The 20395-nt window shown below is 44.2% G+C and overlaps 2 long non-coding RNA genes across 2 annotated transcripts in view; one reads left to right on the plus strand and one right to left on the minus strand.

Moving 5' to 3' along the window:
• The window catches only part of LOC115073191, an 85419-nt gene that overhangs the window by 13743 nt on the left and 51281 nt on the right, over positions 1–20395 (plus strand). The window lies entirely within an intron of this gene.
• LOC115073190 lies at positions 7502–13831 on the minus strand. Its single transcript, XR_003851944.1, has 3 exons — positions 13706–13831; positions 8820–8847; positions 7502–7617 (listed from the first exon to the last, which is right to left on the minus strand). It is a non-coding gene; the product is annotated as an uncharacterized LOC115073190 (long non-coding RNA).

Raw genomic sequence — 20395 nt, forward strand, 5'->3', positions numbered from 1 at the left:
TATTTCTAAGAACTGACTCACCTTTTATTATTTGAATAACTGGTCTGGAAAACAGTTACCTGAAGTAAGTGTGTGAGTACAAAGAGAGATAGTAAGGGTGTGTAATTTCTGTAAAACACACGGAAGAAACCGCTGAAGCAATTCCTCTGTGCACAGATAGTAGAGAGGGAAACTTAATTATTTTTTTATTTCATTCACTGAGCTAGCCCGGTCCAACAAGACTTCTGGACAACAGTTTGAGGGAACTCAAATTAGTACACCTGTGGAAGAGACTTCGGTGCCAGTGTAGTTAGGAGTACTCTATTTCTGTTATTTAGAGCTTAGTTAGGAACAAAGTCAAGCCAGGACACTATGCTCCCGAACTGGATCCGGTGACAGGGTTCCCTCCAGTTGCTCAAGCTTGAATCCCTAACAGTGGTTTCACCAGCTATGTTGTCAAGCATCGGTGAGGGGATGAAGATGGACCGCAGAGAAAAGGAAACAGCTAAGTGTATCCATCCCAGATCCAACACAATCTAGCTAGACTAGGGAAAAACTGAGATACCACCAACACTTACACAAGGAACTCTAGAAAAAGACACTGTGACCATTGCACTTACCCACCCAGCTTTAAATATTATAAAGGAGAGAACGAGAACGCTTACAGAGTTACAGAATACAAAAGAGACATAAAGAAAGAAAGTTACCTACATATATAAGGAAAACAACCAGAGAGAGACAACAGCACCAATAAAAAAAAAAAGGGAAAGTAACAGTTTAATACTTGCCACATCCAGGAGAATCATTATTCCCTACACCTGGAAAATAGAAAGTAAACACAAGACTCAATTTCTTTAAGGAAAAGCAGTAAACACAAACACACTTTACAAGAGAATAAAATATATTTTTTTTTAAAGAGAAAAGTGGCCAACTTATCTGATAAGTACTCTTTTGGGTAAAGAACTGGTTCTTTTCATTTTCATTGGTTTAATGTGCAGATATCTATTGAAATATAACAAGAAAATTGTTAAACGTTGATCCTGGCAGTGTTATTGCTACTGTGTACTTGTTTTTAAAACTTGCTAAAGTGTAATAAATAAAGTGTAATAAAATAAATAAATTAATTAATACTTCCAGTAATTTACATGTAACTGCATTCCATCTAAGTCTTCCCTCTCTACCCCTGGGAGGCTGGGTGGGTGGGCTCTGTCCCATATTTCTTTGGAAGAAGACCCAGCAGGAGGAAAAGCAGTCATAGTTTTCCTCTCTCAATCAGCACTTTGATAACATCTGAAACCCTATTATGTGAAGTTTTTCACTCAACCACCAAAGCGGGAGAGCCACTACCACAAAGTGTATGATTGGTGAGATGCACACACAGGCTCATACGCTCTGTCACAGGCTCAGTCATTCACACGCTCATATGCTCTCTCTCTCACTATGGCTCAATCATATACACATGCACACTTGTTTGCTCTTTCATGCTCAATTATACACATACATACACTTGTTCAGTTTCTTTCATATATTCAGTCACACCCACACACTCTCATATGCTTTCTCAGATGCTCAATCACACACACACACACATGCATAGGTTCTTTCTCACATGCTCAATCATATATGCTCATACCTCTGTCACATATTCAATAGGCTCAATCACACACACACACACACATGCATAGGCTCTTCCTCACATGCTCAATCATACACATACACACACACATAGACTCTCACTTGCTCAATCATACACACATACCCACACACACACACACAGGCTCTCTCTCACACGGTCATACCTCTCTCTCACATGCTTAGTCATACATACACACACGCTCTTATCCGTCTCTCCCATCCTCAGTCATACACACACACATTCTTAAGCTCTCTCTTTCTCATCTAGCCTCCAAGTAGGTGAGGCCCTACCAGCTGTGCCTCTTTTCTTTGCTAGATGGGGAAAAGGAGGAAGAAAAGAACAATGCTTTTTGCAGCCACTGTGCTCTGCACTACCAAGGCGGTGGGAGGAAGAAGAAAGCTGATTTTTTTGCTGCCCTATGGGCATCGCTACTCTTCATTGCCACTGGGAGGAGGAGATCGATTGCTTTCAAGGCTCTGCGGATCACTCTGCTCTTTACTGCCAGAGCACGGGGCGGGAGAAGGAGGCTGGTGGCAAATAGCTTTCGAGCAACGGTGCCCCTGCTGGATGGTGCCTATGACCAAGGTCACATCAGCCATGGACTAGCTTCTGCTCTGGCTCCATAGTATGTGAAATGTGTCTATCAACAGAGCTTGGTCGGTTGGTCTTTTTGAACAATACTACTGTAACTTGTGATTTGAATGGAGATGTGAATGGTTGATGCTCCCCAAATCATGAAGAGGTATTGCAGCATGTTGTCGAGTGACCATTCATGCAATTGAAGTTGATGGCTCAAACCGTCTGCTAGGTCATTGTTTCTCCCTGGGAGATAGATAGCTGATGTTCACTTTGTTCATTGTTGCTAATTTCCAAATGGACAGTGCTTCTTTGCAAAGTTGGTAAGAGCTTGTTCCTCCTGGTTTGTTGATATAAAACATCACCATCTGATTGACTGTCCAAATGTGAATTGTTTTGTTCTTCAGTCAAGATATGAACACTTGAAGGCCATTGTAAATCACTAGGATATTGATGTGAAGTGATAACTCTTGCTTTGTCCATAGGCCTTGTACGCAATTTAGTCGATATGTGCTCCCCACTCTTGGTTTGATGTATCTGTTGTCAGTATTTTCTGTATTTTTAAGGGATGTATTCTCTGTCCCTGAATTAGATTGTTTATTCTTGTCCACCATTTCAGCAAGTTCAGAAGTTCCTTTGTTACTGGTATCTTATGATTGAGTGGTTGAACATGTTGATCCCATTAGCTTTTTAGGTGCCACTGTACATATCTCATCTTGAGCATTGGTATGGGTGTAATTTTACTGTTGAAGCCGTATGTCCCAGCAATTTATTTTCAAGCTGTAATCCATATCATTGGAAAAAGGATTGTGTCAATGACTTTATTTTTTTGCTTTCTGTATAGAAAGGTAGGCCTTCCTCTTGACCATGTCCAGTCTCGCACTGATGAACAAGGATATTTTTGAGGTGGTAAACTTTCAAAGTTGAGGAAATAGTCTTGATTTATGATTTTCAAAATCCATATGTTTGAAGTGACAAGAATTCTGTTGATCTCTGAAAAATGCTAACCTTCAGCCTAGTGGTATGTCTGGGAATGGGTTAGGTGTGGCTGTTGGTTGTGTGTCAAAAGCTAGTACCTAGACTTTGAGGCATTTGCTGCATTTGTCTCTGTTAGACATGACCCCTTTGTCTTGACTGAGGTTGTCGTGGTTGCTGCTGATTTGGCTGCTGAAGATGATATAGAACTGCTGGTTGCTGTCTATAATATACATATAGGTTGTATCTTCTTCTTTGAGCTTAATAATGTCTTCTGTATGACTCTGGATGATATCTCATCTGTGAGAAAATATTGATCTGAGATGCAGACAGTGCTTTGGTTTTTGATCAGTTCCACTGTTTCATTGATCTTATCTCAGAATAATTTGTCACCAACAGAAGATGTGTCTACCAACTTCTCATGGACTTCCTCCCTAAGTCCAGAAACATGGAGTCTTGCTAATCTTCATGCTACTGCTCCTGTAGATGAGACTCTGGAGGATGTGTCAAAAGAGTCATAGACTGAGCATGGGATATGTTTTGCAAGGTCCTCTGTGTCATTATGAATTGCTTCAGTTCTTTTTCAGGTAACTTATCTGTATGTTTTTTTTCGCTTTTGAAGATTGTTGAAAAGATACTGGATCAATCCATTTATAGTTGGTGGACCTCAATTCTAGATTGTAATATTGTGCTCTGGAAGACGTTCTTACCAATTGAGTCCAGGATTCTTTGATCCTTCCCTGGAATATGTTTTCACTTTTTTGGCTTTTCTGATTGCTGATTCAACAGTGAGGGAATCATGCATTAGTTGGACTTTATTATATCCCCAGCATTTTTTAATTTTATACACATTCTTTGCCACAGGGGTAATAGAGTAGGTTGTTTTCCATATCTTGATTGTACATCCTGTAGAGCTTGATGCAAAGGGACCGCTTTAAATTGTTATTTACGTGATCAAGCTATGCAAATAAAAATTGGTACCTCAGTATTTGTGGCCTGAGGAGCTGTCTTGTATTTTAGTATTGTATTTGTTTTATTTTTTTATTTTGAGCTCATTTTTATTTTATTATAGTGATTTATTTCTTGCTGGATGTCACCTTAGTTTTTTTCAAGTGTGGTATTTAGTGTGTGTTATAATGATTATCTTATTTGTTTTGTATTATGATAATATGTAAATGTTTTATTGTATACTATCTTGAGCTTGGGATTAAGTGTGATTTATAAATATTCTAAATAAATAAATATTGTTAAACTCCTTGCAAGTCACTAATATTTATCTTCCTCTTGGAGACTGAAGGTTACAGGATCATTGTCCTTCTTCTGAAGGTATCTCAATGGTTTCTTCTCTTGTTTTATCCTCTGCTTTTACAAAATAAGATGGTAGAATGTTAAATCTTAAACATTCTAAAATGAGTCCCCCCATCCTTCATTGTCCAGTCCTGGTCTATGGAAAAGTTGGCAACCCTGGTGGGGAGAGAGAGGGCTATAGGCCTGTGCCTCAGCTCTTTGAAGTACCTAGCAGCTAGCAATGCCCCTGCTTATACTTGATCAACCATTCCCAAGCATAGACAGCAGTCACAAAGGAATTGACAAAGCAGGATCAGAAACCATAATCACAGTGTAACCCTTTTCTCTGGATTGGCATACCTTCCAAGGGCACAGAAAGGAATTCGTATCTGTCTGGGGCGGTCTTTCCCTTGCTTCTCTCTTCCCCAAGGTGTGGGTTCTCCCTGTGGGGGGTGAAGCCAGACCTTCATGGTCCAGGTAGTGGTATGAATCCTTCTTAGTGTATGTATATCTCTGGTGACTTTGGTGATGCAGTGCTGCCAGGACAGACAGACAGGACACAGTTATGGATGTTCAAAATAAATTTACTGATTGTTCAAAGTGAAATCAATGTCCAGTAATCAATCCAAAATGTGAGCTTTACATCTGCTTTTGTTTACACTGCTCTCTCTTGCTCTGAGTATGTGTCCTGTCTCTCAGAATCCTCTACTGAGGAGTTTCCCAGTGGGCCAGGGTAATCCTACTGATGGGGGATCCCCTAAATCCTGGAAATATCCTACACGAGTCCATATGTTCAGTCACTTTCTCCCAGCCTCTGTCCTGGCCCCTTAGGGGGAAGATCTAGTTATGGGTCTTCCACAAATCTTGATGATTGTGACCGCTCTGGAGAAGAGATCTGATGATGCCTGGGAAATGACTATTACAGCCCAGTTTCTCAATGATTAGGGGTGGATCAAAAACCTCCTCACAACACAAAAAGAGGAAAACTTTCCAAACCAAATCTCCTCGGTGACAAAAATACTGATGAGGTGGCTAGGTCTCACCCACACAAGGGAAACCAAAAATAGCTCCTTACTCCTCGGATGCTTAACACCGCTCCTACTCCTAGCCCTTCCAGATAGAAAGAGATACCATTCACAGCCAGACTCAAGGGGAGGTGCTACGTAAAAATGGTTTCTCCCACTAAGCTGAAAAACCTTTGGCAGGGATCTAGGGCCATCTAGTGGGCAACTATGGAGTCCCCACAACAGGACTGATGAAACCATGAATAACTCTGATCGTCCACCACAGTCGCAGTATTCCCAAACCAAAGTTGACCATTTAACTATTCCTTACTATGGTCAGTGATCACAGACACAGGGTTGTGACCCAACTGTACATTATAAACCACACAGCATTGTCAAATTGTGGTCAGCCTTTCCCAACCTTGACTGATCCAGGCAGTGCCCATAACTGATAAGCGAGCCATTTCTCTAACCTTGGCTAAGCTGTCTGATTAAGCAAGCCTTGCTGTTCCGTATAATCAAGAATAACCCCGGATAACCTGCCAGCACGTTTGCATTTCAGCCTGATGACACATCGAAGGATGCTTTGCCACAGTTCTGCAAATGGAATGGAAATGTCATTCCCTCAAAACCTGTGGGTAGAAAGAGGTGGCAAGTGGCAGGTGTTACGATGTTAGCACCTCTTCCGTCAGATAGGTTTTTGAAAGAATCCTGCACCTTAAATGAAATAATATAGGCAAACTGTCTTTCTGAATAAAAATGAGAAGGGATTACAAGCCTTCAGAATTCATAGGAGGGGGAAGGGGGGGGGGAGGGTTATCTTCGACCTTTCAGCATTGCTTGAAAAGCACAGCCTGTCTGTGCTGAGATTTATATTCCAAAACACAAAAAGGAGTCCCTGACTCTTATATGCTAATGCATTCCTGTCCCAATACCATAAAGAAATTTTGTCAGCAAGAATGACACATTCAGAGATAAAGTAATCTCTATGTGACTTCCAAGCTGAAAACTCAAGTCTGTAGCCATTGGCAGACCAGGCTGCTGCTGCAGAGAGATGATCTAGGTTGCCCACAGCTTTAAATCTAAATTTGGAGCCTGGTGGTGACTGAGAGATGATAGCTTGAGATTCAGAATTCTATTCCCGTACAGCCACCGGATGATCTTATGCACCTTGTTCATGGGAGAGGGAAGCCGCGGCACTTACCTTGACTTATTGCCCACATCAGACTCCTTTAAATATGTAAAATTTGAATAGTGGCAGGTCCGACCTTAGGAAAAACTCTCTGACTGCAAGGGCAACAAACCACTGATTAGCTAGAGGGGTCATGAAATCTTTGCAGATGTTTAAGAGCAGGCTGGATGAACATCTGTCTGGGATAGGTTTAGGTGTAGCAAACCCTGCCTGGGGGGGGGTAGACTAGAAAGCCCCTTGAGGTCCTTTCCAACCCTGTCTCAATGACTCTAGGACCTAGAGGTGATCTCTTGAGGCCCTTCCAGACTTATCTTTCCAGGATTCTATAAGATAAAGTACACATTTTGATTTCAAGAATTTGATTGGTGGAAATAGGTGGGGGAAAATGGTAGAGGAGTGTTGAGAGCCCTGGAAATTCTCCTGGTTTAAATGTAACTATATAGAATATCCATCTTTTTTTGTTTCTTTTTCTCATGAATCCTTGCACCCAAACATTAAAAAAAAATAATTGTACAGTCATTGACACATTTTAGCTTAAACCAAATTTAAATTCATAGCAGACATGGCTTTTGACTCTCTTTGAAACATGTCCTACTCCTGGAGATGCAAGGGACGGGATTACAGGGCAGAGAGCTGCAAAGAACTTTAAAACCAGTCAAAATATAAAGGGACCAGATGGCAGCCACTGCGGGAGTGATTCCTCTGCCTCCCATGGTCCCTTAATGCCGCAGGGGGCTGAGAGTGAGTGCTGCCACTGCTCACCCTATGGCCGCAGCAGAAAGAGAGCATGGCCTTCCCTTCACTTCTCTAAAAAAAAAAAAAGGGGGGGTCCAGAACAAGTGCTGCGATGATCGGCTCTTCCCAATCACCGCAGGAGTGAAGAAAAGGCCCCTGGGCATGCTTCCGCCGCAGTGAACAGGCTTCTCGTGGGCCCGGATGCTCAGCGATGATGTCATCATCCGGAGACCCTGTTAAAGAGACCAGGTCACATGAGCACCGTGGGGGAAAAGGAAAAATAAAAAGCAAAGCATGGAGCAGGACCCCCAGCCCTCAGGAAGTACCAGGATGTAACAGGGGACTGCAGGAACAGCAGCAAAGGGTCATGGGGAAAATGTGCCTGGGAGAGAGAGAGAGAAAACCTGAGTGGTGAGCCAAAGCAACCCCTGGGGAAATCTTTTAAAAATGTAATGTTTGGGCCAGGATTAGTAATGGGGTGGCCAGTACTAGCCCCCATCACTTGTGCCAGGGTTGCTAGACATTTTAATGTGGCCAGGAAAAGCTCCTGTGCCAGGTTTTGCCTGGAGCTCACTGCCTGTAGTGAGTCCAAAAGCACAAGGGCTAGCCTCGCGGCCTTTACCAGTGATTTGCTAGCATAGGAACACTAAACGAGTAAGGTAACCAACCCTGGGGACCTTTTTGGGACAGTGTAGCTATTCTAAAAAATATTAAAAATTAAATAGAAGCGGCTGGCACCTTCACCATGTCACCAAGAAAGCTTGAGAATGACCGTGCCAGGGGAGGTAACAAGTTTTAAAAGTGGCACTACTTTGGGTGACATCAGCAGGGCAAGAATCTGCGCTCTAAAGAAAAAGGCTTTCCACATGGAAACTTGATTCTAGTTAAAGGCAAAAAAAGAGGAAACGATAGCCAACAGTAAACAGCTGAACAGGAATGCAGCTTATTTTAACCTGTTCTAGTTAGAGGGAGTGGGAAGATTGAAAAAGTAAATGCTGTTCCCCTGAGAAATTAAAGACGGGGAATTTTTGATTATCTGTTGTTTTCATTAGTTAGATAATCAGTTTCACCAAGCTGTTGGACACCCTCATTAGGGAACTCTTAGCTGCGGGAAGATACTTGGTGCCAGGGAGGCAGTTTCTATTATTGAGCTTTTATAACCAGGTAGTCTACCCCCCTTGGAAGCAGATGCAGACAGAGGAAAGCCCCACGTTCGAGACAAACGGGATCCATTGCCTGGAGGTGGCCACACCAGAGACAGAGCTTGGACCAAGCCCCAGAGATCTCAGATAAGTGTGCACAAACATCTGAGAGACACGGACCTGATCTGGCCAAACTAGCAATCTAGTCAAAGTTATTGAGCTCCATAGGAAGGCAGTACAAAAAGATAGACAAGACTGAAACACATACAGCGAAGAAATACAAGGATACTCACCATAAAAGAGACTCTGTATCAGAAGAGCCTGGAAGAGAAAAGAAACACACAGACTCCGTTTCTTATGGTACAAATCTGAAGTTTGGGAACATCAGAGTGAAATAAAGAGACAAAAAGAAAAATATTTATCTGACTTTGAGCTGAATTCAGTATAAGCAAGAAAGAGAATAGGATTGTTAATATTGTTTAGTATTCATATATAAAAGTTTGAAAGCCTTTAAAATTTCAAATTGTTGTCTACTATTTGCAAAGGTTTTTGAAGTATTATTCCAAAAATGCATGCTAAAAAAAACTTGACTTCTTATATTGTTTACTGTAAGAAAACTCCTAATTCTTTTCTTTCTAAAAAAAAATAAAATTCGGTAAACCTTTTACTTTAGGAGTTATTCATTTCAGAGGTTCTCCAGACGTCTATCTTAAATTTATTCCTGCTTCCTCTCCCTACTCCTGGAAACTTTGCTGGGTGGGTCGTGGACCCCATTTCTGCACAGGAGACCCAGTTGGGAAGAGGACATCAAACAGTACCCCCTGTGAGGTTGTATCTAGAGACGTTACAAATCAGAAACATCTATTATACCATCAACCTTGGCCACGTCAGCTGGAAAAGGTCTCTGCCACAGGGAGGCGCTGTTTAGCCATGTGTACCCCTATGGGTCAATAGATGGCACTGTAGCTCCTTTCCTAGGGATATGCCTTTACTGTCAATGTTTACCTGGAGTTCAAAAATTCAGGCCTATACCTTAAAATGAGAATGTTCTGGTTAACAGAGGTTATCTAAAGTTTAACTTTGAAGGGATGGCTAGTAGGAAGAGACAGCGAGTAGCCCTTCCTAAAAGAGGTGTGTTTTAAGTGTTTTTTCATCAAAGGTCAAACGTTTATCCCATCTCTTAAAATAGGGAAGGTTCCAGAGTGGGGCACAGGGCCTGCCTTAGGGGTGTGTACAGTGTGTGGTGAGTGGGAAGTGTGACTGCTAACCAATGGGTGAATGAGTTACAGTTGTATTTAAGGAGTATGTGTATAAATGGAGAGGATGTGCATGGGCTCGGGACTGGTCGACTGAGGAAGGAGTCAGGAGGATTTGGAGCGTCCATGTCACAGAGGTGAGAGGAGAAACGGAAGTGCTTCATCCAGAAGCGCTACACAGAGCCTTCAAGGGAGAAGGGAGAACTAACTACTGAGAACCTACAATGTGAGTTACAGGATAAAGGGAGTAGAGGAGAACAGTGGTGCTTCATCCAGAAGTACTTCTAAGGACTACAGTGTGGGTTGGACTGAGAGGAGAGACCAGTGTGGATTACAAGTCAGAGCGGAGGAGCCTGGGGTTTCCAACTACCCGGAGGTGGATCAGAAGTGCATGAGAGAGGATTACAAGACAAAGTTTGGAATTTGGATACAGAGACAGCACTGGGAGGGCTGGCTGAGCCGAAGGGGAAGGTTGCAGCTGGTTATTTCAGTGCAGAATTTGAGACTAGCACTAAGCTCCAATGGACCAGAGGGTGCATTGTCTCAAGAGCGGCTTCTGTGTGCAGAGCCTGGATTGTGAGCTGAAGCTGAATAGTAAGTACTGGATATTGCAAGAGAAGAGGTTTGTGTGGGCTTGCTCACAGGAACTATGTAGGAGGGGGGCTGGCTGGACCTTGGGGGGAGGGGAGGGGTTGCAAATGGCTATTTAGGCATAGGGCTGGGGGCTGACACTATGCCCGAAGGACCTGGGGTGTCAGACTCTGATGCTGCTCCTGAAGTGTGCCTGGGTATGAATTGCTTCTGAAGTGAAGGAGACGTGGTGCCCTCTGCAACAGAGGTCAGCAGACCACCAGGGACCCCACTGGTCCCACAAGGATCTTCTCACCTTCAGCACCCTTGTGGACTATAGTGCATGGGTTTGATAAAGTCTAGCATCGCTGAACGTCACAATCCCACCTGCAACTCAGAATATACTGTGGGGCTAGGGTTAACATACAGCCCACTACCTCTTACAGCAATAAGAAGGTTTGGGGCAAGATAATGTCTGATTGACTAAGACTCAGCTGTATAACACTTTTTTTTCCCAACTTGTGGGGTGAAGTATCATGTAGAGGTGTGAATTGTGCAGTCTTATCTTGACAGCTCTGATTCTAGCCTTTCAGGCTGTCCTGTCTTCAATTAATTTTCCTGTCTGCAGTCAGAAAAAGTACCTACAGTAGGACAAATGGAGCAACAGAGCTGGAGTCACAACACAGAAGACCAGTCACATTCAATGCTTGCCTACCAGATCTGTGCGCAGTGGCAGAGATACTGATTTGTGCTGTGCGAGAGACAAATTATTTGGAGAAATTTTATATCCCATGAAATATTTCTCCCCAACAATATGAACCAAAATAAAATGGATTGTTCTTGTTATGACTTGTTTCTGAATAAAATAGAGAGTTTAAATGAAAAAAAAATGTGAATTCTGTATTAACGACCTAGAACTGCAGATAAAACAAAAATTATAAAGGTTTAAAATGATCCAATATCCTACAACACAGATGCTTGGGAAATCTACACTGAAATTAAATAATCTACACTTCTGCTCTTCAGCATTAGATTCCATGAGAAATGCGCTGATTGGGCCTGTGATCCTATAATCCACTATTCTATTCTACAGCATGGACACCATGCAAAACATACTGATCAGTGTATGAGATAGAATAATCTCATTCTGCTCATGAAAACCAATCAGCTGGGAGAGGTGGGAGAAGCAATATTGGGCTCAGCAGTGCATTCTCTGGGCTTCTGTAGGTGATTGGGAAGAGAAAGAAGAAAGGGACAGGCTAGTGTGAGAGTGAGGGTAGGTGTGAAAGCTGTGCATGTTTGCATGTGATAGTTGACAGCAAGTGAGTGATGTGAGAGACAGCTGTGAAGAAAAAGTGCACACCCAAGCATCCTCCCTCCCCCTGCCCAATACAATTTCTGAAAAAGAAAGGTGATCAAGGAGTAAGAAGAAAAGATAAATCAGTTGCCGCAGGAACTGGACAAGTAGATTTTATTTATTTTTATTTATTTATTTAAGGTTTTTATATACCGGCAATCATGAGCACATATCTTGCTGGTTTACATGAAACGGGAGTGCATTAAATACATCAACTAGAACTGTGGTGATCGAAGGAGCAGTTACAAATAACAAGGGTAGCAGAACTTGGATAAGAAGGAAGAGATAGGAAAGAATAAACGGTTGAACGGTATACAAATAAATTAAATGCTATGTAAAAATGGCATGATTAATGGCTGAATATTTGAAGTCCTTGGTTTGTATCTATGACGTGATATTAGATTGTGTCTGGGAAAGCTTGCTTGAATAACCAAGTCTTTGGGGATTCAAGCCATTACATAGCTATGAAGTCCGTTCCAGCTGTGATTCTAAGCCAAATCTTGCACATGGAGATTTCTCACATACAGAACACGTGCAGGTATATATAGTTGTTACAATGTCCAAAAATGGTACGCATTATATTTTACGACATTATTAAGGAACATTGCTGTGTGTAGTGTTATCATGCCAAAGTGTACCTATAGTACCTGAATGTAATCTGCTTTGATGTACACTTTGAAGTGCCAAAAAGTGGAATATAAATCTAAATAAAATGCTAGAATAGTGAATCATATACCACTTAAAACCTAATTCTGTTTGTTTTTTACATGCATTTAATAAAATCAACAGAAGTGTCCCAAGTTTGTATTTCCAAGAAGCAAAAAAACTAATATTTAGCTCATAATGCCGTAAAGCCCACTGTCGACTCATCCAAAAAGTGCATATACATTTTCTCCAAATAATCTGTATCTTGCACAGTTGTTAAAAAAAAAATACAAGCTCAAAGATGTTCACAAAGTGCCTTTTATATATATATATGCACCCATCTGCTGGACATTGTCAGTGTTTCGGCATTACTGCCTGCACCAGGAACTGGGCCTGCAATCCAGACCTCAGTCTCTCAGCGTCTGTTCAACTGAGAATCTGTACAACCAGGACGCTGCTAACTGCCTCTGAAAAGCCCCCTTTCTCTATAGTGCTGCTGTTCTTAGCTGCTTTGTAACGGCACTTGCTTTTATCTCTTCATGTAGCGCCTAAGAGCGGAACAAGCACTGAGGACTTGAGATGTTTATCAGCCTGTTGTTGGCATTTGCCGGTTTCATCCTGCGGGCCTGATGCCAGATAGGCAGAGGTGCGATCAGAGTCTTTGAAATGAGTGGCAGAGTGAGATGGAGGGGAGGAACACAGGATGGGGAGGGAGGGAGAGAGGATGGGCTGAGAGAAGAAGAGGGAAACAAGCTGGGCAGGTTGATAGGAGGGGGAGAGAGGCTGGGTTGGGAGGGAGAGAGACAGGCTGAGCTGGGGTGACCTTCCTGAGCCTCACTTCTAAGCTCTGGCACTGGGTGACTCACTCTATTACCTTACAATTCATTCTAAGATTCTGTTGTTTATTACATTTTCAAACTCATCAAGGCATTACACAAGCTTGATTACCTTACAGAGTAATTCTCCACAGTTCTTTGAGGAAAAGAGCTCAAATAATTTCCCATGTTCTGAAATACGTAAATTCCACAACAGTTCACTAAGACTGAGGCATAATTCCTGTCTGAAGTATGATACAAGCCTGACTTAGTGATGGAAATATCAGAACATCATTTTGCGCCTCTCAGTTTGGAGCAGCGCGGAGTCTAGATGTATGATCCCCACCCCCAAATGGAGTTTTGTAACTTACGTTCCCATATTCACATTAATTATCTGTTTAAGTCAAGGATGCACTGGGCCATTTTATGTCCTTCACTTGAGGCCTGGAGCACCTCCTCCTCGCTCCCCCACCCCCATGCTTTTGAGTTTATCTTGTAAAACTTTTAGCCTCTTAATGTTTCACAGAGGCGCTCACATTTCGTCTGTGGTGGCGGGAGCGGAGCTTCGAGGCTGGCTTTTGTAGATGCCCTTTTATCATCCATTCTTTCTGCAGTAGGTTCAAAGGACAGTACAGATGCTCATGTCTTACTCTGGGCTCTGCTGCCGAGTGAGCGTACCGAGTCTCAGACTGAATGTCTATATTTATACTGTGAAAGGGATGCTATCAAGAATAGCTCTCATCGCTGTGTTGACTCTGCAATGCCAGATTATTTCCTAAGAAGGTGAAAAATGCCTTTGGCGGTGCTAGCAAATTGCTCTATAGATAAACCAGTTGGCAGAAGAAAAAATATATATTATTAACAGCCTCTCCCTGCATTGTACAAGTTACTTTATGTCCCTACACCTCCGTTCTAATCCCTGGGTCTGCCCCTGCCTCTGTATCGCCCGACGCCTTGGTTCTAATCCCCAGCTCTGTCACTGGCCCTGCGGAACCTCTGTGGAGGGGACGTCACTTCAGCTTACCTGTGCCTCGCTCTTAGTCTCCCACTCTGCCTCTGGCTCTGTATCGCCCGGTGCCTTGGTTCTAATCCCCAGCTCTGCCCCTGCCTCTGTATCGCCCTGCGCCTTGGTTCTAATCCCCAGCTCTGCCCCTGCCTCTGTATCGCCCTGCGCCTTGGTTCTAATCCCCAGCTCTGTCACTGGCCCTGCGGAACCTCTGTGGAGGGGAAGTCACTTCAGCTTACCTGTGCCTCGCTCTTAGTCTCCCACGCTGCCCCTGGCTCTGTGTTTGACCTCGAGGTGAGTCACTTTTTTATCTCCGAGCACCTCGGTTCTAATCCCCAGCTCTGCCCCTGTCTCTCAGGCCGATGCAATAAAGTGCGCCCAGATTTATGTGCGGGTGGACACATGTTTTGGATGCGCTAGACTAGCACCCGATGCAATAAGGAGATTAGCGGGTCTAAAATGTGCATCCAAAGAAATGCACAGCCAATAGCACTCATCACATGTAAATTCCATGTAGATGAGGCTATTAAACCTCCCCCCCCCGATGCAGAAAATCAGTGGGTGCCCAACGCACACTTTTTAATGCGGCAAATTTAACTCCAGCTCCGGAGCTGGCGTTAAGTCAATCCGCAAGTCAAGGGCTCAGGAGAAATTTAAAAAACTGTCCTCTGTGTTTCCTCCTACTTAGTATTCTTGCGATACTTAAATCTCCTGCTTGCAGTGTTGAAGAATAAAGGAATAATAGAATGGCTTGAAGAAAAAAAAATGTCTGGATGCACAGTACACACGCGTAATAAACACGCGTAATAAACACGGTCAGGGCTGATTTCGCCACTTGCTATTGTGCGGGTACATTGTGCGCCCCAGATTTGTTTTTTCATCAAGCCACCCGAAGCGGGATAAAAGGGACGCTCGTATTGAGCACCCATTGCAGTTCTGAGCGCTAGGTCTGCGGGCCCGTCCCCCAGACCGCCGCTCTTCCTTCCAGCCTGAGCATCCCGGGATGTCCTACCGACAACGTGGTCGCCCTCCCCGGCTCTAACACGCTAGCCCACTGCAGCCCGACTAGGCCGATGCCACCAGGCCGATGTCATCACTACTGCTCACCAAGGGAAACCCTTAGGCACGCGCACACCCAACTTGTGCAAATGTAAAGTGCCCGCGGCAGGAACTCCCCTGCAGTACCCTCTGATGACATCACGGAGCCACCAGTATTTAAAGCCTGCCTGAATGCCTCTCCAGTGCCTCGGCAAAAGGTCAACTCTGTTGGAGAAGTGCTTTGCCTCTGCGTTCCTGATTCCTGGCTCCTGATCCTTGCTTCCTGGTTCCAGCTTCCACTACGTGTCTGGTTCCTGGTTTCTTGGCAGTCTGGTTTGTCTTCTGAGTTCTTGTCTTTATGGTCAGTCTTCCCTTAGTCTGTCTTCAGCGTCTTGTCCTGCTCCTGTGGTTCCTCGTTCTGCCTCCTCCTCTTCCTTCCTCCTCCCATCGGATTGGACTCCTGGCTTGACCTCGGATTGGACCTCAGCGCTACCTGCCTCTGACCACTGCCTGCCTTCCGTTACCGCTCGAACTCTGCCTGCCCTGATCACTGCCTGAACCACGTCACTGAGTGAACTCCGCCCGTCACTGACCACGGCCTGAATCTGTCTCCACTGACTGCCTCCTGTCCTGACCGCTGATCATACAGACTCCGCTTCTTCCATGCTGGCCTGTAACACCCTATGTGACGGATCTTCAGCTCCACAGAGGCCCGCGCCCAGGTCCAGCCGGCCCCAGCAGCCGGGGGCTCTACCTAAGGGGAACGAGGACTGGATTTGGTGAAGCTCCAGTTGGTCCTCTGCTGCAGCCAGCTCCGCCCACCGACGGTAGGGACCTGCAGGGCTCCTCCCTGCGGGTTGTGCCAACTCCACCTCGGCCCAGGGGTCCATTTCCGCAACAGTAGGGATGCCCCATTCTTCCCTAGGGTGGCCTTTTCACTGCAGCAGCTCATTTCAACATTGCATTCGGGCACCCAGGAGGCTTGGCTGCGCGCGCTCGTTAGGAAAATGGGCGCTCAGTACGAGCACCGTTTTAACGTGCGCCTTATTGCATCGGCCCGTCTGCATACTAATTTCTTTACCTCCCTATACTTTCAGGACACATTGAAGACAAAGTGTTTTTCTTAACGACTTTCTTGTTCAACAAATTAAATTATTAAAACTTATTTTTGTATTTAGTTATTTGATTCATATCCCACTTTTCAGCACTGTTCTGAAACTGAGTAATGCAGGAGTGTGTTTGTGCTGATCAACATCTGAGCCCCCATGCAGGCATCACCCTGATACAGAAGCTTGATAGGCGGAAAATACATTTTATAAATACATAAAATAAATGAAAGGGAAGAAAAGATGCTAGACTAGTGTTTCCCAGCCCTCTCCTGGAGGCACACCTAGCCAGTCAGGTTTTCAGAATTTCCATAATGAATATGCATGAGATGCGCTGGATCTCCAAGGTATGCAAATCTTTCTCATGCATATTCATTGTGGACATCCTGAAAACCCCACTAGTTAGACGTGCCTCCAGGAAAGGTTTGGAAACACTGGCATAGAAGACGACAGCAAATAAAAAGAAAAAAAATGGGTTCATTGGGCCTGTCTGGTTGTTCCTGTTCACGCTGCCAAGCATCCATCCCAGCTGCCGGCAACAGAGTGCGATCACCTGGAGGACAGCGCTCCTTTTTCCAATACAGTTTTTGTCAGCTTCTTCTATTGTACTCCAACTCTGTCCTCTTGGGTTAGCTGAGCAGGCAAGATCCCCTGTTTTTTTTTTTTTGTTAAGATTACATGAAGCACCCCTTCCCTCCCACTTCCAACCACAAGGTCCTACAAGAATTCAAACAGTCACCAGCACGGCTGTTCCATGGACATCCAGCATCTTAGGCCTCTGGAAGCCTTTCCGAATGGCTTCCAGTTGCTACCAACCAATCGCATCGATCCAGTCCTTGGGCGGAGCATAGAGCTTGCCAGATAGACCTGGCCATGTGAGCGCCTGCGTTTAACTTTCCTCTGTACCCACAGCCTGTCAGACAGTGCCAGTTGCTAATTCATTCTGTCGTCTCAGCCTGCCAGACCGAGCCAACTAGTGGATACCTGGGTTTCCACTAAGACGTTTAGTTCTGTTGCAGCCTGCCAGACAGACCCAGCTGCTGATTCATTCTTCCACTGCCTCTCTGCTTTTTTTTTTTTGCAAGTAAGGATCCTCTGTGCTTATCTCATGCCGAAGTCCCTGGATTGACCTTGCACTAATTATTAATATGAAGGATATTAACAGTAAAGAAGAAACGGTGTTGGGAAATTTTTGTGCATTTTCCATTATGGTAACAATTCACTAATTCTAAAGCTCAGGAAAAGGAAAATCAGACATGTTGTACTTTGATGCTGGCTGCCCTCAAATCTTAGAAAGAAAATCACAATAGTCACAGGAAAAGAGGAATATTACATCTCTCTCTTTGTGTTTCTCTGATACTCGCTACGAAACACAGTGCCACTGGGCTTCCTCCAGACGCACTCTGGACCAGCTTTTTCCCTGTTGGCCTGCACAGCGTTTTCTGGGTCCTGTGTTCTTCTGTCAGGGTTTGCCTGGGTCCCGTCTTTAGAGATGGTCAGTCTCAACTGGACCCCCGACCTGGTAGAGGTCCCTTCACAGATGTCATGCTCAGTAAATTAAAGATGTCTTTTAAGCTTCCCCATTTAAAGCTTTCTCTGCGGGGCATTCGAATGAGAATATTCCCTCCCCAACTCTCTTTCCTACGCCATTGCAGAGCGCATGCCACGACGAGCAAGGCAGCTGTTCTCCTGCTTTTCAAAACCCGATGAATACGCATGATTATATATTTGCAGGCGGTGCTTATTCATCGAGGATATCCTGAAACTACGACTGACTAGAGGGAGGCAGAGAGGGCATGAGGACCAGTTTTGAACATCAGTGAGTTAAGCCAGGGCTGCGCGCTCTGTTCTAGCACATAACCATGTCGGCGGCTGCTGCTGCTGCTGCACTGCGCAGGCTGCATGAATAATAAAGTTATAGAGTTAAATTTAGTGGCGCTGAGGGTGTTCCTGCCATACCCTTACATCACAGCAGAGTTATCACAGCAGTGGCTCTCATGGATGCCTTTGGTTGTTCTTTATTTACTGAATAAAATGAATATTTTATATTGGAATCCTGTAAGCCATTAATATATCATGCTGCACAACTGTCACATCAACATGGTGCATGCAGGCACTGGCTTGCCAGAGAAATCTAATGGTACTATATCACTAATTACAGAGAAGCCAGAGATAAAATTAGGAAGAAAGTCGGGATAGGCTGTAAATCTATCAGTCAACCTCCCCCACACTGATAAAGCAAAGAGTTAGATCCCAGGCAAAGGGAGATAAAGTGACTCACCCGAGGTCACACACAGAGTCAATGATACAGCCAGAATTAGATCAGAAGCCACTTTTCTTTTCGAGCGGGAGATATACGGTAATTCTCCTGCTTTAGCAATGGTTATAATGTCGCTAGGTTGCAAGGCATAAGCCCGCTCTATTTAAAAGCATGAAATCTAGGCCAAAAGGCCAGAAATGAACTGACATGAGCGCACAGCTCCAAACCCCGAGTTTGATTCTAGGTGTTATCTTAGCCAAAAGACCAAGAAGCAAAGGGAGATAAAGCAACTCACCCAAGGTCAGGCACAGAGTCTGCGACAGAGCCAGGATTAGCACTGATGTGCAATCCTGTCCAATCCTATCAGGCCGCAATCAGGTCCAGTGTCAGGATACTCAAGAGAGACAAACTAGCTACAGAGCCAGGATTAGCACTGATGTGCAATCCTGTCCAATCCTATCAGGCCGCAATCAGGTCCAGTGTCAGGATACTCAAGAGAGACAAACTAGCTACAGAGCCAGGATTAGCACTGATGTGCAATCCTGTCCAATCCTATCAGGCCGCAATCAGGTCCAGGGTCAGGATACTCAAGAGAGACAAACTAGCTACAGAGCCAGGATTAGCACTGATGTGCAATCCTGTCCAATCCTATCAGGCCGCAATCAGGTCCAGTGTCAGGATACTCAAGAGAGACAAACTAGCTACAGAGCCAGAATTAGCACTGAGTGCAATCCTGTTCAATCCTATCAGGCCACAATCAGGTCAAGTGTCAGGATACTCAAGAGAAACAAACTAGCCTTGGTCTTCAGCTATACATATGCAATACATACGATGAACATTCACTGTGGGTATCTTAAAAACCAGCCCCAATGCCTTGTTACGTTATGTAATCCTCCCTGAAAGCCACCTCACTGGCTAACATAAAAGATAGTTTAGTACTCCACAATCAGCTGGAGTCTTTGGAAAACAGTTTGAGTGCAAGGAGGAATTTACATTTTTTAAATTTTCCTATGACAAGACTGCTGTCAGCTCATGAACCATATGAGAAAAATCTGCGGGAGGTTTTGAGTGTTTCTGATAAGAGGGATATTGATCTGTCTAATATTTATTATATTCTTAAGTTTAAGCGAGATGTGAAGGAGTTAGAAGGTGGGTAATTGTAACCTTGTTACCAGAAAGTCCTGAATTGTCTGTTTTTTAGAGTCATCTTTGGATGCTGTTCCTACTTGGATATGTTGCTGGTTTCCTTTTGTGCTGAACAAGACAAGGACTTTGTTCTTCAGAAATATTTCAAAAATAAGGATTTTCTTTTTTATGGACAGAAAGTTCAAGTTTTTCAACATATATCAACTCAACTATGGCTCAAACAGTTCCTCCAGTTGGGACAAAATGTTTTGGCCCTTGGGGCCACCTTTTTCCTTAAATTTCTCTCTTAATATCTAATTACTTATCAGAAGAATGTTTGTATTCCTTTTATTCCTGCTAGACCAATCATCATATTTGGGAATTCCTCCTCCGCAGCTGATGGAAACAGTGGAAACTTCTCTTTTAATATCTCACTTTGGGCTATAAGGGAGATGTGGTCCTGGCCTTATTCTAGTAATCTCTGTCTCCAGCAACTGCAGACATGTGAGAATGTAGCTCCCAGAGCCTAGATGCAGCACTGGCCCTTGTTGCCCTGGGACAACAGCCTCTCAGGGCTGATTTTCCAAGTGGGAGCATTCTCCTAGAGTTGGACCTGGTCAAGTCCCCTGACAACAATCCCAGCACCTTGGGGGTTTAGGGATTCCCCAGGGTGGAGGACCCTTGGCATTTG

Source organism: Rhinatrema bivittatum, chromosome 11, assembly GCF_901001135.1.
Source record: "Rhinatrema bivittatum chromosome 11, aRhiBiv1.1, whole genome shotgun sequence".
NCBI lineage: Eukaryota > Metazoa > Chordata > Amphibia > Gymnophiona > Rhinatrematidae > Rhinatrema > Rhinatrema bivittatum.